The 23,545-nt window shown below is 37.1% G+C and overlaps 1 non-coding gene across 1 annotated transcript; it reads left to right on the forward strand.

Moving 5' to 3' along the window:
* The first annotated feature begins 7,927 nt into the window (after positions 1-7,927).
* LOC130978122 (small nucleolar RNA R71) lies at positions 7,928-8,035 on the forward strand. Its single transcript, XR_009085784.1, has one exon. It is a non-coding gene; the product is annotated as a small nucleolar RNA R71 (small nucleolar RNA).
* Positions 8,036-23,545: the final 15,510 nt, after the last annotated feature.

Raw genomic sequence — 23,545 nt, forward strand, 5'->3', positions numbered from 1 at the left:
TGGATAATAATCATAACTTATCTCAAATTCAATAAATCAAAACTTGCCTTAATTATCTTTAATGAAATAATTTCTGAAATTAAGGCTATAAATAACTATATGATTTGAGACTTGATCATAATAAGACTTTTCAAAGGTTCTGGGTCTTACAGCTTGAGATTATCTATTAAATATATTAAGCCATTGGATCCTAGGTTTCAGAATGTTCATAGCAAAATAAAAAATGACCAACGATATTGGCCATTTTTTAAAAATACTATAGGAGCAATTGATGATACTCATATCCCATGTATAGTTAGCCCAAGTGATCAACCCAAATTGGGACATGTGCTTTAGTTTTGTTTTACCTGGATGGGAAGGCACTGTGCATGATACTCGTGTATTTGAATTTGCTATTACAACTCCTACCATGAATTTTTTGCATCCTCCTCCAAGTTAATTTTTATCATTTTCTTACAAATAAGTTATATTTACTTGGTTATCATGTAACTAATTTTATTGTTCATTAGGTAAATATTATTTAGCACATGCCAGTTATCCAACACCGAAAGAATATATTAGTCCATATAAATGTGAGAGCTATCATCTTACAGATTTTAGACATTCTTCTGGATTTACAAATTATAATGAAGTGTTTAATTATTATCACTCAAGTTTAAGATGCACAATAGAAAGGACTTTTGGAGTGTGCAAAAATAGATTTGCTATCTTGCGACACATGCCCAAGTTCAAAATTCAAACTCAAGTGCACATAGTGTGTGTAACAATGGCCATTCATAATTTTATTAGAAGGTATTCTGAAACAGATACTGAATTTAATCAATATGAACATGCAAACATTCTTGATGGAGACGATAATAGTTATGTTGGTGAAAGCTCTTATTAAACTTTAACTGTTAGTTCTTCTGCAGAAATGGACCGTGTTCGAGTCTCGATTAGGGATCAAATTATTAATTATATACAGTAGAAATAATAGTGTTTTTATGTATTAATTTTATATAAGATATTTTTTTATGTATGTTATTAGTATTTTATCTTTTAATTTAATATTTATTAGTATTTTTATGTATTAAAATATATTTTGTCAATTTTTATATGTTATTTTAATTTAGTAAGTAAATATTAATTTTATTATAAAATTAATTAATAAGATCTATTCAAATATCTAAAGTAAAATGATATGTTAGTATAAAAAATCATTTAAATTTATGTCTCTTTTAATAATTTTTTATCTAAAAGTATTTTTGAGTAGTATAATCCAAACAACATTTATTTTATTATAATCCATTTTGATATAAAGATTGTCAAACATAAATCACGTTAACACAAACTTACTTTCCATCAAAATCAAGTTTGCATAATCAATTCCATGCAAACTCTCGTTTGTAAACTGTAATCCAAACACAAACGTAGACATGGAGAATAATAATCCAGATTTAGACATATTAACCAAGAAAGACCTTATGGAGACTGATATAGAAGTTGATATTGATAAGATGGTGGAACGAGTAGATTTTAACATACCAGTTGCTAATGATTTAAGGGAAGATGTTGCTGCTGCAGAAAAGCAGCAGCTTTAAACCTCCTTTACCCATGATCATTATGTCTTGGAATGTCAGGAGTGCTGCAAGTAATTGGTGCGCGAAATTGTGAACAATACTTTTTCACAACTCAAATAATCCCCGGTAATGGCTCCAAGAACTTGGTGGCTCAATACCATGGCATTACACAACTTCGCACAACTAACCAGCAAGTGCACTGGGTCGTCCAAGTAATAAACCTTACGTGAGTAAGGGTCGATCCCACGGAGATTGTTAGTATTGAAGCAAGCTATGGTCATCTTGTAAATCTTAGTCAGGCAAACTCAGATGTATATGGTGATGAACGAAAATAACATAAAAGATAAGGATAGAGATACTTATGTATATCATTGGTGTAAGAGCTTCAGACAAGTGTATGAAGATGCCTTCCCTTCCGTCTCTCTGCTTTCCTAATGCCTTCATCCAATCCTTTCTTACTCCTTTCCATGGCAAGCTCGTGTAGGGTTTCACTGTTGTCAGCAGCTACCTCCCATCCGCGCAGTGAAAGCTAATGCACACACTCTGTCACAGTGCTGCCAATCACCGGTTTGGTTCCCTCCCCTACCGGAATAGAATAACTCTTTTGCGTCTGTCACTAACGCCCAGTAGGTTACAGGTTTGAAGCACGTCACAGTCATTCAATCATTGAATCCTACTCAGAATACCACAGACAAGGTTAGACCTTCCGGATTCTCTTGAATGCCGCCATCAGTTCTTGCCTATACCACGAAGACTCTGATCTCACGGAATGGCTGGCTCGTTTGTCAGGCGAGCACTCGGTTGTCAGGCGATCAACCATGCATCGTGCAATCAGAAATCCAAGAGATATTCACCAAGCCTCGAATGCTTGTAGAACAAGAATGGTTGTCAGTCACCTTGTTCATAGGTGAGAATGATGATGAGTGTCAATCATCACCTTCATCAAGTTGAAGAACAAGTGATATCTTGGTAAAAGAACAAGCGGAATTGAATGGAAGAACTATAGTAATTGCATTAATACTCGAGGTACAGCAGAGCTCCACACCTTAATCTATGGTGTGTAGAAACTCCACCGTTGAAAATACATAAGCATAAGGTCTAGGCATGGCCGAATGGCCAGCCTCCCAATGATCTAAGATAGCATAAAACTCAAAGATAGCTACCAAGATGTGTGTCAAATACAATAGTAAAAGGTCCTACTTATAGAAAACTAGTACATAGATGGGTAAATGACATCAAAATCCACTTCCGGGCCCACTTGGTGTGTGTTTGGGCTGAGCAATGAAGAAATTTCGTGTAGAGACTCTCCTTGGAGTTAAACGCCAGCTTTAGTGCCAGTTTGGGCGTTTAACTCCCAATTAGGTGCCAGTTCCAGCGTTTAACGCTGGGATTTCTTGAGGTGACTTTGAACGCCGGTTTGGGCCATCAAATATTGGGCAAAGTATGGACTATCATATATTGCTGGAAAGCCCAGGATGTCTACTTTCCAACGCCGTTGAGAGCGCGCCAATTGGGCTTCTGTAGCTCCAGAAAATCCGCTTCGAGTGCAGGGAGGTCAGAATCCAACAGCATCTGCAGTCCTTTTGAGTCTCTGGATCAGATTTTTGCTCAGGTCCCTCAATTTCAGCCAGAAAATACCTGAAATCACAGAAAAACACACAAACTCATAGTAAAGTCCAGAAAAGTGAATTTTAACTAAAAACTAATAAAAATATACTAAAAACTAACTAGATCATATAAAAAACATACTAAAAACAATGCCAAAAAGTATACAAATCATCCGCTCATCACAACACCAAACTTAAATTGTTGCTTGTCCCCAAGCAACTGAAAATCAAATAAGATAAAAGGAAGAGAATATGCAATGAATTCCAAAAACATCTGTGAATATCAGTATTAATTAGATGAGCGGGGCTTTTAACTTTTTGCCTCTGAACAGTTTTGGCATCTCAATCTATCCTTTGAAATTCAGAATGGTTGGCTTCTTTAGGAACTTAGAATCCAGATAGTGTTAATGATTCTCCTAGTAAAGTATGATGATTCTTGAACATAGCTATTTATTGAGTCTTGGCTGTGGCCCAAAGCACTCTGTCTTTCCAGTATTACCACCGGATACATACATGCCACAGACACATAATTGGGTGAACCTTTTCAGATTGTGACTTAGCTTTGCTAAAGTCCCCAATTAGAGGTGTCCAGGGTTCTTAAGCACACTCTTATTTGCCTTGGATCACAACTCTTATTATTATTATTTTTTTTCGTTTTCTTTTTTTTCTCTTTTTTTTCGGTTTTTTTTTTTTGAATAGCAATGCTTTTTCTTGCTTCAAGAATCATTTTATTGATTTTTCAGATCCTCAATAACATGTCTCCTTTTTCATCATTCTTTCAAGAGCCAACATTCATGAACCACAAATTCAAGATACATATGCACTGTTTAAGCATACATTCAGAGAACAAAAATATTGCCACCACATCAAAATAATTAAACTATTATAAAATTCAAAATTCATGCAATTCTTCCTTTTTCAATTAAGCACATTTTTATTCAAGAAAGGTGATGGATTCATAGGACATTCATAACTTTAAGGCATAGACACTAAGACACTAATGATCATAAGACACAAGCATGGATAACATAAAGCACTAAAATTCGAAAAACAAAGGAATAAAGAACAAGGAAATCAAGGAATGGGTCCACCTCAGTGATGGCGGCTCTTCCTTGCTTTTGAAGGTCCTATGGAGTGCTTGAGCTCCTCAATGTCTCTTCCTTGCCTTTGTTGCTCCTCTCTCATGATTCTTTGTTCTTCTCTAATTTCATGGAGGAGAATGGAGTGTTCTTGGTGCTCCACCCTTAGTTGTCCCATATTGGAACTCAACTCTCCTAGGGAGGTGTTTAGTTGCCCCCAATAGTCTTGTGGAGGAAAATTCATCCCTTGAGGAATCTCAGGGATCTCATGATGAGTGGGATCTCTTGTGTACTCCATCCTTTTCTTAGTGATGGGCTTGTCCTCATCAATGGTGATGTCTCCCTCTATGTCAACTCCCACTGAATAACAGAGGTGACAAATGAGGTGAGGAAAGGCTAACCTTGCCAAGGTAGAGGTCTTGTCCGCCACCCTATAGAGTTCTTGGGCTATAACCTCATGAACCTCTATTTCTTCTCCAATCATGATGCTATGGATCATGATAGCCCGGTCTATGGTAACTTCGGACCGGTTGCTAGTGGGGATGATTGAGCGTTGTATGAACTCTAACCATCCTCTAGCCACGGGTTTGAGGTCATGCCTTCTCAATTGGACCGGCTTTCCTCTTGAATCTTGCTTCCATTGTGCGCCCTCTTCACATATGACTGTGAGGACTTGGTCCAACCTTTGATCAAAGTTGACCCTTCTAGTGTAAGGATGCTCATCTCCTTGCATCATAGGCAAGTTGAACGCCACCCTCACACTTTCCGGACTAAAATCCAAGTATTTCCCCCGAACCATAGTAAGATAATTCTTTGGATCCGGGTTCACACTTTGGTCATGGTTCTTGGTGATCCATGCATTGGCATAGAACTCTTGAACCATCAAGATTCCGACTTGTTAAATGGGGTTGGTAAGTACTTCCCAACCTCTTCTTCGGATCTCATGGCGGATCTCCGGATATTCACCCTTTTTGAGTGAAAAGGGGACTTCGGGGATCACCTTCTTCAAGGCCACAACTTCATAGAAGTGGTCTTGATGCACCCTTGAGAGGAATCTATCCATCTCCCATGACTCGGAGGTGGAAGCCTTTGCCTTCCCTTTCCTCTTTCTAGAGGTTTCTCCGGCCTTGGATGCCATAAATGGTTATGAAAAAGCAACGCTTTTACCACACCAAACTTAAAATGTTTGCTCGTCCTCGAGCAAAAGAAGAAAGAAGAGAGTAGAAGAAGAAGAAATGAGGAAGAGGGAGATGGTAGTGTGTTCGGCCAAGAAGGGAAGAAAGGGTGTTTAGGTTGTGGAAAATGAAGGGGTAAAGAGGGATTTATATAGGAAAGAGGGGGATGAGGGTTCGGCCATTTGAGGGTGGGTTTGGGAGGGAAAGTGGTTTGAATTTGAAGGGTGAGGTTGGTGGGGATTTTATGAAGGATGGATGTGAGTGGTGAAGAGAAAGATGGGATTTGATAGGTGAGGGGTTTTTGGGGAAGAGGTGTTGAGGTGATTGGTAAATGGGGGAAGAAGAGAGAGAGTGATGGTAGGGTCCTGTGGGGTCCACAGATCCTGTAGTGTCAAGGAAAAGGCATCCTTGCACCAAATGGCATCAAAATCCACGTTTTGAGCCTTTTCTGGCGTTAAACGCCGGGCTGGTGCCCATTCCTGGCGTTTAACGCCAGGTTTTTACCCTTTACTGGCGTTTAACGCCAGTCTGGTGCCCCTTTCTGGCGTTAAACGCCCAGAATGGTGCCAGACTGGGCGTTAAACGCCCAACAGCTAGCATTACTGGCGTTTGAACGCCAGCTTCTTCTTCTCCAGGGTGTGCTGTTTTTCTTCCTGTTTTTCATTTTGTTTTTGCTTTTTTCATTGTTTTGTGACTTCTTATGATCATCAACCTACAAAAAAGATAAAATAACAAAGAAAATAATTAATTATAAAACATTGGGTTGCCTCCCAACAAGCGCTTCTTTACTGTCATTAGCTTGACAGAGGACTCTCATGGAGCCTCAGAGTTGTTCAGAACCGTGTTGGGACCTCCCAACACCAAACTTAGAGTTGAATGTGGGGGTTCAACACCAAACTTAGAGTTTGGTTGTGGCCTCCCAACACCAAACTTAGAGTTTGACTGTGGGGGCTCTGCTTGGCTCTGTTTGAGAGAAGCTCTTCATGCTTCTTCTCCATGATGACAGAGGGATATCCTTGGGCCTTAAACACCAAGGATTCTTCATTCACTTGAATGATCAACTCTCCTCTATCAACATCAATCACAGCCTTTGCTGTGGCTAGAAAGGGTCTGCCAAGGATGATGGATTCATCCATGCACTTCCCAGTCTCTAGGACTATGAAATCAGTAGGAATGTAATGGTCTTCAACCTTAACCAGAACATCCTCTATAAGTCCATAGGCTTGTTTTCTTGAATTGTCTGCCATCTCTAGTGAGATTTTTGCAGCTTGCACCTCAAAGATCCCTAATTTCTCCATTACAGAGAGGGGCATGAGGTTTACACTTGACCCCAAGTCACACAAGGCCTTCTTGAAGGTCATGGTGCCTATGGTACAAGGTATAGAAAACTTCCCAGGATCTTGCCTCTTTTGAGGCAGTTTCTGCCTAGACAAGTCATTCAGTTCTTTGGTGAGCAAGGGTGGTTCATCCTCCCAAGTCTCATTTCCAAATAACTTGTCATTCAGTTTCATGATTGCTCCAAGGTATTTAGCAACTTGCTCTTCAGTGACATACTCATCCTCTTCAGAGGAAGAATACTCATCAGAGCTCATGAATGGCAGAAGTAAGTCCAATGGAATCTCTATGGTCTCATTTTGAGCCTCAGATTCCCATTGTTCCTCATTGAGGAACTCAGAGGAGATTGGTACACGCCCACTGAGGTCTTCCTCAGTGGCGTCCTCCTCCTTTCTTTCCTCTCCATATTCGGTCATGTCTATGGCTTTGCACTCTCCTTTTGGATTTTCTTCTGTATTACTTGGGAGAGTGCTAGGAGGGAGTTCAGTAACTTTCTTGCTCAGCTGACCCACTTGTCCTTCCAAATTTCTGATGGAGGACCTTGTTTCATTCATGAAACTTTGAGTGGTCTTTATTAGATCAGAGACCATTGTTGCTAAGTCAGAAGTATTCTGCTTAGAACTCTCTGTCTGTTGCTGAGAAGATGATGGAAAAGGTTTACCATTGTTAAACCTGTTTCTTCCACCATTATTATTGAAACCTTGTTGAGGTCTCTCTTGATTCTTCCATGAGAGATTTGGGTGATTTCTCCATGAAGAATTATAGGTGTTTCCATAGGGTTCTCCTAGGTAATTCACCTCTTCCATGGAAGGGTTCTCAGGATCATAAGCTTCTTCTTCAGATGAAGCATCCTTAGTACTGTTTGGTGCATTTTGCATTCCAGACAGACTTTGAGAAATCAAATTGACTTGTTGAGTCAATATCTTGTTCTGAGCCAATATGGCATTCAGAGTGTCAATCTCAAGAACTCCTTTCTTCTGACTAGTCCCATTGTTCACAGGATTCCTTTCAGAAGTGTACATGAATTGGTTATTTGCAACCATTTCAATCAATTCTTGAGCTTCTGCAGGCGTCTTCTTCAGATGAAGAGATCCTCCAGCAGAGCTATCCAAAGACATCTTGGATAGTTCAGAGAGACCATTATAGAAGATACCTATGATGCTCCATTCAGAAAGCATGTCTGAGGGACATCTTCTGATTAATTGTTTGTATCTTTCCCAAGCTTCATAGAGGGATTCTCCATCCTTCTGTCTGAAGGTTTGGACTTCCACTCTAAGCTTACTCCATCTTTGTGGTGGAAAGAACTTTGCCAAGAAGGCATTGACTAGCTTTTCCCAAGAGTCCAGGCTTTCTTTAGGTTGAGAATCCAACCATATTCTAGCTCTGTCTCTTACAGCAAAAGGGAATAGCATCAGTCTGTAGACCTCAGGGTTAACCCCATTAGTCTTGACTGTGTCACAGATTTGCAAGAACTCAGCTAAAAACTGATGAGGATCCTCCATTGGAAGTCCATGAAACTTGCAATTCTGTTGCATTAGAGAAACTAATTGAGGCTTAAGCTCAAAGTTGTTTGCTCCAATGGCAGGGATAGAGATGCTTCTCCCATAGAAATCAGGAGTAGGTGTAGTAAAGTCACCAAGCACCTTCCTTGCATTGTTTGCATTGTTGTTGTTTTCGGCTGCCATGTGTTCTTCTTCCCTGAAGAATTCGGTCAGGTCCTCTAAAGAGAGTTGTGCCTTGGCTTCTCTTAGCTTTCGCTTCAAGGTCCTCTCAGGTTCAGGGTCAGCTTCAACAAGAATGCCTTTGTCTCTGCTCCTGCTCATATGAAAGAGAAGAGAAACAGAAAGTGTGGAATCCTCTATGTCACAGTATAGAGATTCCTTGAAATGTCAGAGGAAAAGAGAAATAGAAAGAAGAAGGAGAAGAAGAATTCGAACTTTACTTAGATAAGGTTCGAATTGTGCATTTAGAAGGAGTGGTACTCCATAAATAGAAGGATGTGGGAAGGAGGGAAGAGAATTTTCGAAAATTCATTAAAATATTTTGAAAACATTTTTGAAAAACATTAATTGATTTTCGAAAATCAAAGTGGAAAAGAAATCAAGTGATTTTTGAAAAAGATTTTGAAATTAGAAATTAAAAAGATTTGATTGAAAACTAATTTGAAAAAGATGTGGTTAAAAAGATTTAATTGAAAAGTTATGGTTTTAAAAAGATGTGATTGAGAAGATATGATTTGAAAACAATTTTAAAAGATATGATTTGAAAACACTTTGAAAAGATATGATTTTAAAAATTAATGACTTGCCTAACAAGAAAAGATATGATTCAAACATAAAACCTTCCTCAACAGAAAAGGCAACAATTTTTGAGATGTTCAATCAAATCATTAATTGTTAGTAAGTATCTTTTAAAAAGGAAAGAAATTGATTTTGAAAACATTTGATTGAAAAGATTTGATTTGAAAAAGATTTGATTTTGAAAAACTAAGAAAATTGATTTGAAAACAAAATCTTCCCCCTAGCACCATCCTGGCGTTAAACGCCCAGAATGGTATACATTCTGGCGTTTAACGCCCAAAATGCTACCTCTTTGGGCGTTAAACGCCCAACCAGGTGCCCTGGCTGGCGTTTAAACGCCAGTCTGCCTTCTTCACTGGGCATTTTTGAATGCTCAGCTTTTTCTGTGTAATTCCTCTGCAGTGTGTTCTGAATCTTCAATTCTTTGTATCATTGACTTGAAAAGACACAAATTAAAAAATATTTTTTGGATTTTTAATAATCAAAATGCAAAATGAATCAATTAACAATGCATGCAAGACACCAAACTTAGCAGTTTGTATACTACTGACACTAACAATATGAGAATGCATATGAGACACACAAAATACTTCAAGTCAATAGAATTCAAAGATCAAAACAAAGAAATATATGCATGGATTCGAAAATTATAACAAAAACATGCATTTGACACCAAACTTAGGATGAGACACTAAACTTAAGCAAGAAACATCAAATATTTTTGGTCTTTTTGATTTTGTAATTTTTTTGTGTTTTTCGAAAATTAAATGAGAAAAAGGTATCAAAATTCTTAATGAGAATTCCAGGAATCAGTGCAGTGCTAGTCTAAGAATCCGGTCCAGGAATTAGACATGGCTTCACAGCCAGCCAAGCCTTCAAGGAAAGCTTCGGTCCAAAACACTAGACATGACCAGAGGTCAGCCAATTCTTAGCAGATCACTGTTCCAAGAGCAAAATTGATGAGAATCAACAAGCTCTTGTGGTGATAAGTTGAAACCTCGGTCCAATGAGATTAGACATGGCTTCTCAGCCAGCCAGATTTCAACAAATCATCATGAAACTCTAGAATTCATCTTCAAGAATTTCGAAAAAAAATAATACCTAATCTAAGCAACAAGATGAACCGTCAGTTGTCCAGCCTAAACAATCCCGGGCAATAACACCAAGAACTTGATGTTGTTGCCGGATCTTGGCACTGATGTTACCAAAAGCTTGCTCAAAACTTGAACAATCCCCGGCAACGGCGCCAAAAACTTGGTGCGCGAAATTGTGAACAATACTTTTTCACAACTCAAATAATCCCCGGTAATGGCTCCAAGAACTTGGTGGCTCAATACCATGGCATTACACAACTTCGCACAACTAACCAGCAAGTGCACTGGGTCGTCCAAGTAATAAACCTTACGTGAGTAAGGGTCGATCCCACGGAGATTGTTAGTATTGAAGCAAGCTATGGTCATCTTGTAAATCTTAGTCAGGCAAACTCAGATGTATATGGTGATGAACGAAAATAACATAAAAGATAAGGATAGAGATACTTATGTATATCATTGGTGTAAGAGCTTCAGACAAGTGTATGAAGATGCCTTCCCTTCCGTCTCTCTGCTTTCCTAATGCCTTCATCCAATCCTTTCTTACTCCTTTCCATGGTAAGCTCGTGTAGGGTTTCACTGTTGTCAGCAGCTACCTCCCATCCGCGCAGTGAAAGCTAATGCACACACTCTGTCACAGTGCTGCCAATCACCGGTTTGGTTCCCTCCCCTACCGGAATAGAATAACTCTTTTGCGTCTGTCACTAACGCCCAGTAGGTTACAGGTTTGAAGCACGTCACAGTCATTCAATCATTGAATCCTACTCAGAATACCACAGACAAGGTTAGACCTTCCGGATTCTCTTGAATGCCGCCATCAGTTCTTGCCTATACCACGAAGACTCTGATCTCACGGAATGGCTGGCTCGTTTGTCAGGCGAGCACTCGGTTGTCAGGCGATCAACCATGCATCGTGCAATCAGAAATCCAAGAGATATTCACCAAGCCTCGAATGCTTGTAGAACAAGAATGGTTGTCAGTCACCTTGTTCATAGGTGAGAATGATGATGAGTGTCAATCATCACCTTCATCAAGTTGAAGAACAAGTGATATCTTGGTAAAAGAACAAGCGGAATTGAATGGAAGAACTATAGTAATTGCATTAATACTCGAGGTACAGCAGAGCTCCACACCTTAATCTATGGTGTGTAGAAACTCCACCGTTGAAAATACATAAGCATAAGGTCTAGGCATGGCCGAATGGCCAGCCTCCCAATGATCTAAGATAGCATAAAACTCAAAGATAGCTACCAAGATGTGTGTCAAATACAATAGTAAAAGGTCCTACTTATAGAAAACTAGTACATAGATGGGTAAATGACATAAAAATCCACTTCCGGGCCCACTTGGTGTGTGTTTGGGCTGAGCAATGAAGAAATTTCGTGTAGAGACTCTCCTTGGAGTTAAACGCCAGCTTTAGTGCCAGTTTGGGCGTTTAACTCCCAATTAGGTGCCAGTTCCAGCGTTTAACGCTGGGATTTCTTGAGGTGACTTTGAACGCCGGTTTGGGCCATCAAATCTTGGGCAAAGTATGGACTATCATATATTGCTGGAAAGCCCAGGATGTCTACTTTCCAACGCCGTTGAGAGCGCGCCAATTGGGCTTCTGTAGCTCCAGAAAATCCGCTTCGAGTGCAGGGAGGTCAGAATCCAACAGCATCTGCAGTCCTTTTGAGTCTCTAGATCAGATTTTTGCTCAGGTCCCTCAATTTTAGCCAGAAAATACCTGAAATCACAGAAAAACACACAAACTCATAGTAAAGTCCAGAAAAGTGAATTTTAACTAAAAACTAATAAAAATATACTAAAAACTAACTAGATCATATCAAAAACATACTAAAAACAATGCCAAAAAGTATACAAATCATCCGCTCATCAGTAATGCTCTTAGGCACACTTTAAAGGAGCTTTTAAGGCAACATAGGCCTAACATTGTAATTCTTTGGGTAAAGTACTAAATTAGTTTCACACGTTTGGGCGTAATCCTGTTTTGATCCTTAAGGTTTAAAGTATCCTATTTGAATCCAAAAAAGTTTCATTTAGCTTCAATTTAGTCCCACTGTGAGGTCAAAGATAAATAATTAACGAAATGTCCTACATGACAACAGTATAAGAATAAGGTCGATAATTTGGAGAATAAGTTCAAGCTCCAGATGCACAAAATCAACCGTGGATGCATCAATACATGTATTTAACATTTTTCTTAGTTTTATATAAAACATTTCATTTTAATTATAAGAAAAATGATAAATAAATGTATTAATGCATCCACAGTTGATTTTGTACCTCTGGAGCTTGTACTTATTCTCCAGATTATCGACCTTGTTCTTATACTGCTGTCATGTAGGACATTTCATTAATTATTTATCTTTGACCTCCAGTTGGAGTAAATTAAATCTAAATGAAACTTTTTTGGATTCAAATAGGACACTTTAAATCTTAAGGACTAAAACAGGATTACGCCCAAACGTAGGGGACCAATTTAGTACTTTACCCTAATTCTTTTGGAAACCAGAATTAGTGGAGATCATGGAAGAAACTGCATTAGAAGCCTGGGCTTTAACCACTGCATCATCAAAGAAGCTCAGGGGTTTGCAGGTGGCATCTAGATTTGTTGGAATAACAGCAACTTAAAGATTAATAAGATTGACTCTCATAGATAGTTCATTCATGCCAGAATAGATACACAAGGCAGAGATGAGTGGTATCTCACTGCCATCTATGTTAGTCCCCAACTTGGAAGCCGAGGTGAAATCTGGCCCATTCTCCGTAATAGAGCCAACAACATGAGAAAAGCTTAGCTAATTACTAAAGACTTTAATGAGATAAAGAACCCATCAGAAAAGAAAGGAAGGGGCAACACTGATATGAGGGCTTGTAAAAACTTTGCTTCTTGGATAAACAATTGTAGTTTGGTTTACCTAGGCTTCGTGGGATCCAGATTTACTTGGAGATATCCTATGTGGGAAGGGCGGGATAGAGTCTTCAAAAGACTAGATAGAGTCCTTTGTAACCTGAATTAGAGACTGGACAATGAAGAAGTTGTTGTCAAAGTTCTTACAAGAGCTAACTCGAATCACCATCTCCTCCTTGTCACTAATGAGACGAATAGTAAAAAAGTAGAAAGGCTCCTCAGATATGAGCTTATGTGAAATACCACCCTGACTACGAGCATATTATTAAACAAGACTGGAAAAGAGATTTTAATCTCATAAACCATCTCAACAATGTTAGGGAGAAACTTAGAAAATGGAACAAAGAAACGTTTGAAAATATTTTCAGAGCCAAGAAAAGAGCCCTCAATAGGCTTGTCAGAATTTAGAGACACCCTACCTATGGAAGCAATGCTTTCCTGGACCATCTAAAATAAACTATTCAAAAGGAGCTTGATGAGCTGCTTGATAAGAAAGAAACCTTTTGACTCCAAAAATATATAGAGTAATGAATTACTGAAGGAGATAGAGAGACTAAGTTCTATCACACCAAAACCATCATCCATCATCCATAGGAAAAATAACAAAATTCTCAAGCTCAAAAAACAAGATGGAACGTGGATAGAAGAGGATCAACAGTTGGAAGATCACATCACCAACATCTTCAACTTATATCAAGAAGAGGTTAGCACCGGTCCTAATCTTGTTAATTCATATTCTCATCCTAATTTAGACCCTTTGATTTGTAGGTCTTTGGATGCTATTCCCATAGATGTTGAGATAAAGAAAGCTCTAAACAACACTGGTTCCTTAAAAGCCCCTAGAGAAGATGGTTTTTGTAACACCCTATCATACAGAGTCTTATGCTTAAGTCATAATTCAGAGATGGCAAGGTATTACGACCTCTAAAATAAAAATTTAGTACATATAGTAGTATGAATAAAGTTTATAACTAGGAGCCTTTGTAGAAAAAGGGGTAAATAAAAATCGCAATTCTAAAGCGCAACACTCCGATCGATAATGTAACGAACAAAGGATAATCCAACACGAGATTATATATATACAAAGGAGTGTCAAAAACAGGAACATCAAGACTCAAAATCCGGCTGCGAATATAACCGGTCCGAGCATAGTAATATATACATATGATAAAATAAGGAAACCCCAAAGGAAACCCAAAGGGACACAAATACAGAAAACATATTCTCCAAAATCTCCTATAAGAGGAGTCATCATAGTTTGTATTATTTAATGGAGATAAAAGTATCTAAGCAAAACATATAAACCAAAACAAATTCTCAAGAACAAAGGATCTTCGCTAATCCAAAAGTCTTCAGCATGCCTCAGCGAGAAACCTCACGTCCTGCATCTGAAAACTACAAAATCCGCATGGGTGAGAACCAGAGGTTCCCAGCATGGTAACAACTTCCACATATATAATACATAATAATAGAGGAAAGCCGAAGGCAAATCCTAGAACTTCCTCCAGATAATTCAAAGCTTATAAACAAGCTAAACCATAAAGGGCATCTGACTAAAGATCCTTCAGTCTAACTAATACTTCCCTTTCCAATTCCTTCAGACCTCCCAACCACCAGCATGAGTATAATATAACAAACACAGTTATACCAGACAAGAGATATACAAATAGGAATAAATAAGGCATTTAGACAAATAGCAAGTAATATGCAGTCAAATAGGCAATCTCAATCAATTCACATAGTATGCATATGAAGAATACCTGACCCTAGTGGCTGATGATATCATCTGTCGGTTATAGAGCCAACCCGACAAGTCCTGGTAGCTAACCATTGGACTGTCCCTCTGTCATGTCTCCCCAACTCGAGTTATACTCAATACAAATTTGATCATAATCATGATCCATATCCATCACCCTCGCTGGTGAATATTTACGGGGGTGAGCTCATCCGGAGCTTTCACAGTGCCCGGCCACCCTGACGACATGGGGTCAAAAGAGCTTCGAGTCTCAACCTGGAGCATGTGGTGGCTAGCCACTGCTTTCTCCCAGGGAAACTTTCATCTCCGATAGTGGAAGTGCCACATTCACAATTCATTCAACAGCATATATGCATTTATTCTTAACCATAATCATGGCTCCGCCGTAACACGACAATAATCCAGCCATCCGGCTCACGGTTAAATCCATAACTAGCCATTCGGCTCACGGTTAAATTCATAACCAACCATTTCATTAACAATTACGATCTTTTGGCCTATGGCATAACAAGCACTTCTAACGCCATCCTCCGCCTCTCACATAATCATCTTTGATCCTCATTGATCATTCATTTTTCCCTTGCTTCACTCGCAAGTTACCAAATCCCCTAGCTCATTTTCTAATTGCTAGGTATATCATAATGATTTAAGACATAAGTGGTGAGATCGGAGGCTTAGAAGTATGAAATTTGGCTTTTAAAACTCAAAAATCAACTTTGGGATGAAAACAGGGCCACGCGTACGCACACTCCACGCGTACGCGTGGATGGCCACAAAACACATCGACGCGTATGCGTCATGCACGCTAACGCGTGGATTGAAAAATAGCCAAGCGACGCGCACGCGTCAACTACGCGTACGCGTGGGTGCTCTCGTGCCCCAGGCACAAATCTGGCACAGTTCTGGCACAATTCTCTGGAAAATGGCTGGGCATTGGGTGCAGCACATCGGCGCGCCCGCACACACCACGCGCACGCGTGGATGGCGCTTTCTAGAAGAACGGCGCGTATGCGCCAAGTGCGCCTACCGCGGGGGGTCATTCTGCTAAAATTTTTCTAAGTTAAAAGCTGCAGAATTCACAGATTCAACCCCCCAATCTTCCGACGGACATAACTTTCTCATTTTAAATCATTTTTCACCCGTTCTTCGAACGGCATGGACATCTCAGATCCAATTTTATTTCTAAATAGATTTGGCACAAAACAAAGATCCGTAGTCTAAGTTATGTCCCGTCAAAGTATGCCCAAAAACCATGTTTTTCATACAAAACCACAAAGTGCCATTTTCAAAACAAGCCATTTTCAACTCTTTTCAAAATCAATCAAAACATACCAATTTCATCCTTTTTCTTTGAAATCAATCAAAATATACCAAAGTCAACATCAAACCTCCTCAGCTCACACATTGACACTTTACCAAAATTTACAAAATCATCATCCCATCATTTTAACCCACTTCACCCAAGTGGCTCAAACTCAAACACATTGACATATCATATACTCTTCCTCATGCCAATTTCCAACAACACCAATTCCATTAAATCATCATTGTACACAATCAATATCATACTCACCATCAACATGGTTCCACCCACAATTCAACCATAATCAATCATCAAGTATATATCACAACATGCATATTTCTCATACATCATACCATCAAGCATCAATAATCATCATCACATATATGACCACATCATATATTTTAACCATTCAACAACATCAACAATTCAATGCCTATCTTAGGGCATCTAGCCTAAGTATTTCCTACCACATTACATATTAGATACGGGAAACCGAGATCATATCTTAGCCGATTTCCCAAGCTCAACCGGAGCACTTCCAAACCACTTTTTCTCAAGCTCTCAAGGCCTCAACACCTCCAAGAACAGATTTTTCACCACCAAATCCTTTTTCAAACTTTTCAAAATCACCAATCAAGCTCCAATATTTACACATACACAACCTAAGCCACAATCATCATACCCATACACAATATCTCAATACCCAAACATCATAGAATAACAAATTACACTAGGGTTGAGAATCTTACCATACCTAAGGTCCAAGGAGACAAGATTAACCTTCTCCTTCAAGAGAGTTGGGTCCTATAATATCAAAGAGCCCAAAATCTCAATATTTTTACTCATAAACTCGAAATCAAAGCTGGAAATTCGAAGAGCAAAACGTGGTTTATCTCAAGATTAATTGTATAGGTTTTATAGAGCTCTCCGCGGTGAACGCGTGGCCGCAAACGGTGCGGCAATCGAAGCTCTAGATCAAAAGTTATGGTGGTTTGAAGATCAAAGGAGAGATAGAACTTGAGAGAGAGTTCTTCCCTCTTGTGCCTCCAATTTCAGCATGTAAGAGTGTTATGTGAGGAGAGAGAGTGCTGAAATGAGTGTATTAGGTTTAGTTTAAGTTGGGCCAAGGGCCCACTTTGGGTCCGGTTGGCCCGGTTTGGCCCGTTCGGTCCAATCTTGGTCAGAATTCTATAAAATTGGTACCAAAATTCTCGTCTCAATCTCCTCTATCATATTTAGCCATAAAAATCACATTTTTGGCTTTCTAGAATAAATTCTCATTTATGGGTTAATTAGTCATTAATTAACCGGGTCTTACAGTTTTCCAGTAGCATTCTATAAAAATAATTGGGACATTTTTGGAAGGAAAATTTGTGACTACAACAAGGGGTGTTGGAATTATCCAGAGCTCATTAATGGTTCACATTCTACCCTCCTTGCGCTCATCCTCAATTCAAAAATTCGAAATTCATAGCTCAATTTAGACCTATAACCCTCTATAATGTAAGATACAAGATCTTAACTAAAATTCTAATGCAAAGATTGAAACCCTTGCTCAATGAGAGAGTTTCCCCTTATCAGTCTAGCTTCATTCCCTGGAAAAATATTCAAGACAATATCCTTATATCCAAAAAACTCATGCATACTATGAAGAATTGTAAAGATAGAAAGGGCTTCATCGCCATCAAGATAGACTTTGAAAAAGCTTACGATAGAATCAAACGGGATTTTATTGAGCAAAGATTTGTAAGAATTCAAACTTCCTACTAAGTTCTCTAATATTGTCATGCAAGGAGTCAGAACTGTCAACTACAATGTGCTTTGGAACGGGAGCAAGAAATTTTAACCCAATGAGGGGTTTAAGACAGGGTGACTCCATGTCACCCTATTTATTTGTGATCTGTATGGAGAAACTTTCCTAAGAAATTGAGCAAGAAGTTGGGGATGACAATTGGAAACCCATAAGAGTTGGGAGAAGTAGCCCAGAAATTTTACACCTTATGTTTGCCAAACGACCTCCTCCTCTTTGCAAAAGCTTCCCTCTTCAATTGTGTTCTCCCAAAACACCCCGGTCTAAACTCGAAAGGAACTTATTAGAATATCTGAATTTAAAGAGAACAAGGCTCTGGAGAGATATCTTGGGGCTATGATCAACAACAGCAAAAGAAAAGAGAATTTTAAAACGGTAATTGACAGGGTCCAGAACAAGTTAAAAGGGTGGAAGAGTAAGTATTTATCTCTAGCAGGCAAAATTACACTAGCGCAATCAGTCATAAGCTTTACTATCAATTTCGACATGCAGCATGGTAGGGTACCTAAAGGGATATGCAATGAAATTGAGAAGCTACAAAGAGGTTTTATCTAAGGGGATAATGACAATCAGAGAAGAATTTATGCGATTAAATAGGACAACATCTCCACTTCAAAGCATGAAAGGGGATTGGGAATAAGGAACCTGAACACTATGAATGATGCTTTTCTACTAAAACTAATTTGGAATATAAAAGAGAAACCTAACTCTCTATGAGCAAAGGTAATTACCAATAAATACTGCACCAATAACAGAAACTTAATTTAGCCTACGACAAGGAATTCCAACTCACCTCTTTGGACGGAACTTGTTAAGCTCTGGCGAACCTTCAATGACTGCACCTTTCATCTGATTGGGTATGGATTGTCCATCAATTTTTGGCTTGATCCCTGGGTAAAGGGAGAAGACAACCTGATCAGCAAGGCAAACACCAACATCACTGACACAAATAGTATAGTTTGGGAATGGACGAATGGACTAAGCAACTAGGATAAGGATAGACTTAGAAGCTACTTACCTGAGAAAATTGTCAAAAAGATTTTAGATCTCTCACCTCCCTTTGAAAACCTTGGAGAAGATAAGCTAGGGTGGAAGCACACAACAGACCGGAATTTTTCAATAGACGCCACCTACAAAGCGTTGGCTAATTGGTTAAAGTCTCAGAAGAACCTTTGGACCATCATTCGGTGCTGGGAAGGACCACAAAAGCTAAAACCTTTATATAGATGGCTTTCCACAATATAATTTTCAAAAAACAAAGAAAAGCCCGAATCTTCGGAAGAAACGATACCTGCCAAATCTGTAATGAACATACTGAGGATATCATTCGTGCCTTGAGGAATTGCCCTAAAGCCTCCATAATTTGGGTGAATCTCCTGCAACCAAACACCATCCAAGATTTTGTTTTTATACCAAATTCAGAGTGGATCCATAGCAATCTAACCCACTAATTTAGGAACAATCAAGACAAAATCTGGCTAGACATCTTCATCATGACCTACTAGAAGTGGTGGAGATGGCGAAATCGAGAAATCCATGAAGAGAATTATAATAGACCCCACAAGCGCACATTGAAATATGGAAGAAGGTGGATGACGTGAAAAATGTCCTTAGAAGAAAGGAGAAATTACTTGTCGTGTACAGAAGAAGAGAAGTGGCGTACATTTATTGGAGCCCGCCTCCCTCGAGCTGGACGAAACTAAACACCGATGGTTCGAGAGAAACTTAAGGGTAATTTTAAAAGTTTGGTAAACTTAAGATACAAAAAGTATACTTTATTCAATTATATATCATCTAACTTATTTTTATTATATATTTTATATTTTAATATATATTTTTTACTACCAAATAAATAAATAAATGCAAAAAATGAGAGAGGAGAGAGAAGATAAAGGTACATATGTATGATAGGTTTGTGTGGGATTCTACTAGTCTCAAAGGTTGCCATAGATACTCTTAGCATTGAAAAAGTGAAATCACCCAATGATTTATCCATCAATGGATAAAAGACACATTGAAGGCGGGTTGTGGTGGCCTCTTGAGAGATAGTGGTGGCAACTGAATTGGGAGTTTTTCCCCATTCAATTGGTTGCTGCTCTGCTTACAGAGGAGCTCTATGGACTCATTATTGGACTTAATCTGGCTTGGACCATGGGAATTAGAAAGCTTATGGTGGAATCTGATTCTCAGGATATCATTTCCTTAATCAATAGCCAAAAAGACCTTAGCAAATATCCCAACACTTTGATTAAGAACATATTTTTTTGGAAAAAGAAGAACTGAAAAATTTATATATATATAGAAAAGACAATAAATGTACTGATTGCCTAACTCAAAAAAATGATCCAAGACTTTACTTTTAGGATATATCTCCTAGAGAGATTACTAGATTACTAGCTGAAGATAAATAAGGGGCCTCCTTACCTCCGTATAGTTTGTTGTTAGGTTTTCTTTCTTAGATTTTTAGTCCCGTTATAATACTAAAATAAATAAATAAATGAATAAATAATAAAACACATTGATTAATATATATAAAAGGGGTCGCTCTAGTGTACAGATGCAACTTCATACAGATATACAGATGTACCTTTTTTTTATGTATGATGCTGACACGTGTTGTTTTCAGTTTGTAGGATGGAACATGTTATGAGGAGGTTGCTGGCGCTCATTGGAGGCTTATTGAGCCGAGCTGTGGCATGAAATTCAACGGGATCTGATTGTGTTGGGACCCGTTGGTAGAAGCTTTGTTGAATTGGGCCTTGTTGAACGCGAAAAAAAAAATGAAAGAAAGGCAGTCAGTCAACTCTTCGTTCACCCTTCCCCCTTCACCTCCCTTCTCCATGGTTTATTCATTAATTTTTGAGAGCATGTGTTTCAAAGTGCCACTTATATGTATATATTGATTGTGAAAGATTCATGCTACAAATAATTCATCAATATAAAAAGATACGAGTATTTTCTTTTCATCGCGTGCCAAAATTACGGTAATTTAACAATTTAATTTAGAGAAAATTTTACTCTTTTTCATTAAGAGAGGTTAAAATGACACTCTTTTTTTTTATTTGTAAAATATATATTCTTCTTAAAATTTTTTAAATTCTTTTAATTTATTTTAAATTTTTTGTATTAACTAATGTTAATTTTATCTATTCTTTTAAAAAAGATAAATTATTTTTTTACAAAAATACCCTTTAACAAAAATTTTAATTTTTTTCATTAAATTTTATTTACTAAAATACTGTTTAATAACTTTTTTTATTAATTAAATTATATTTTTATCAAAATATTTTTTTAAAATTAATAATTAAATTAATTTTTTAAGATACTCTTCAATAATTTTTTAATTATTAAATTATAATTTTATCAAAATTTTCGTTAACAATTATTTTTATATTTTACTATTAATTTTCTGATATTAATATATATTATTTTAATATTAAATAAAAATTTTTGATAAGATTATTTTTCGGTATCAATATATATTAATTGTTACACATATTAATAGTGATAAAATTTACTAGTGACTAACTGCAGAACAAATTAATACTCAATGTTAATCACTGTAGCATCAACAGTAACTTATGTCATCTAAAAAAAAGAAAAGTAGCAAACTCACGTTTGTCAATTCATACAATTTATTTCTATTAATTACGTCAATTTTTATTCTAATAAAAATAATATAAAAATTATAAACTACGTAGTCAGATACTAGAATTTAAAATACTTACTTCAATACGATAACAAACTTACTAAATATTTATTATGAAAAAATACCATAAATTTATAAAGTTTTATAGTAATAACTGAATTATAATTTGTTGAGAATAATTTAGTGAAGATTGATTAAATTGGCACAAATTAAAAATACATCTATGTTAAATTTTAGTTTCATATTTTTGACTATTTTATATTTTTTATCCACGCAATACTGATTTTATCGATTCAACCAATAATTAATCGATTAAACCAAATAAATAGTGAACCAATAATTTTACCAGTTCGATTCTTACAACTATGATTCAACCCACTTTACTGACCAGTTTATCGGATTATAGTTTATGGTTGACGAACTTCGGAATACGAATTCTGATTTACAGATTCAGATTCAACATTCACATCTCATCCTCCATAGTTCAGGATTCACAGTTCAGCGTACATTGTTACGATGTCCTTCCACCAAAAGAGATAAACACATTAATCGCAATTTATTACAATTTTGGGTATAGTGTTTACGAAATTTTGGTTCTCCGGTTTCTGGACCATGGTTCACCGTTTTCACGATTGCGAGTTTTCAGGTTCGGCCTGCAGGGTTAGGTCCTAGAATTAATCTTGTCGTGTACTGTCCCAAAAAGTAATAACCAAATCAACTGACTTTTTACGATTCAAAATTGTCTTCTAGAAATTTGCCTATATCGTTTTGTCTCTCACAGATATACGAATTGTGTTTTGTGGATTAGGATTATGATTTTCGTTCTTTGGGTCTTCTAGGTTTGGGATTCAGGACTCATGATTCATATTTCTTGGCTCAAGTTCAAGGTTCAGCATTTACGCTTTCGTGTTTATGGTTATAATGTTACGGTTTAGTGTGACGATTTAGTTTCAACACAACGAATTAACAACTCGTTTGCATTATTCATGAATCTCATCTTTATTTTGTCTTGTTCTTATTTCTTTCACTATTTCATAACTTTCACTCAAAATACACTGAAGACGTTTTCTTATTTTACATTCTACGCATCAACAATTCTATTTCCACATCGAAAGCGTACCCACATTCACTCTAACCAAGGTAATTTTTCCTTTTGCCTTCTTTTAATCAACAATAAAATTTAGAAAGAAAAAATAAGACACCGAAACACAATACATTGGATTAAGGGTTTTGCATTCAGTAATTATAGTGCCAACAAGTGATGGACACCGAAAAATTTAGACTCCAGAGCAAAAAATAGTATATGAAAATATTAAAATAATTTATGTTCCTAAACCCTAAACTCTCAACCTTAACCTCTATTCCCTAGACCCCGAATTCCAAAATCCAAATCCTAAACTCTAAATTCTAAACTCTAAAGTATATTACTTTGAAAAAAAAATTTTATTGCAATTTTTTCACAATATAGACTAGTCAGTGGTCATACCTCTATTATTAATACAACAGTGTCTAATTACATATTAAATATTGGTTAAATCACATTTATTAGGATAAGTTACTTGAATAAACTAACTCTCCTCCAAACTCCAAAATGACGTAGATTCTCCAAACTCAAAATAGCTACCTGAATGTTCCAAACAAATATTTCTATATAAGTTCGAATTGATTAGATTCAGTTTACCCAAATATATAGTAAATCAAATCCAATGAATTCGAATCACATAACTAATACTCTTCTACATAATTAATAATTTAAAAATTGATCATATAATAATAATAATAACAATAATAATAATAATAATAATAATAATAATATTATTATTATTATTATTAAGAATACTTACAAAAAATACTAAAAGAGGATGTCGAGTGACTAAGTCTTTAACAAGGTGGTATAATATATTTTTATTTCTCTCTTGTAAAAATATTTCTGCAAGTCATTGATTTGTTCTTATTAAAACTAAAAA

Source organism: Arachis stenosperma, chromosome 4, assembly GCF_014773155.1.
Source record: "Arachis stenosperma cultivar V10309 chromosome 4, arast.V10309.gnm1.PFL2, whole genome shotgun sequence".
NCBI classification, from domain to species: domain Eukaryota; kingdom Viridiplantae; phylum Streptophyta; class Magnoliopsida; order Fabales; family Fabaceae; genus Arachis; species Arachis stenosperma.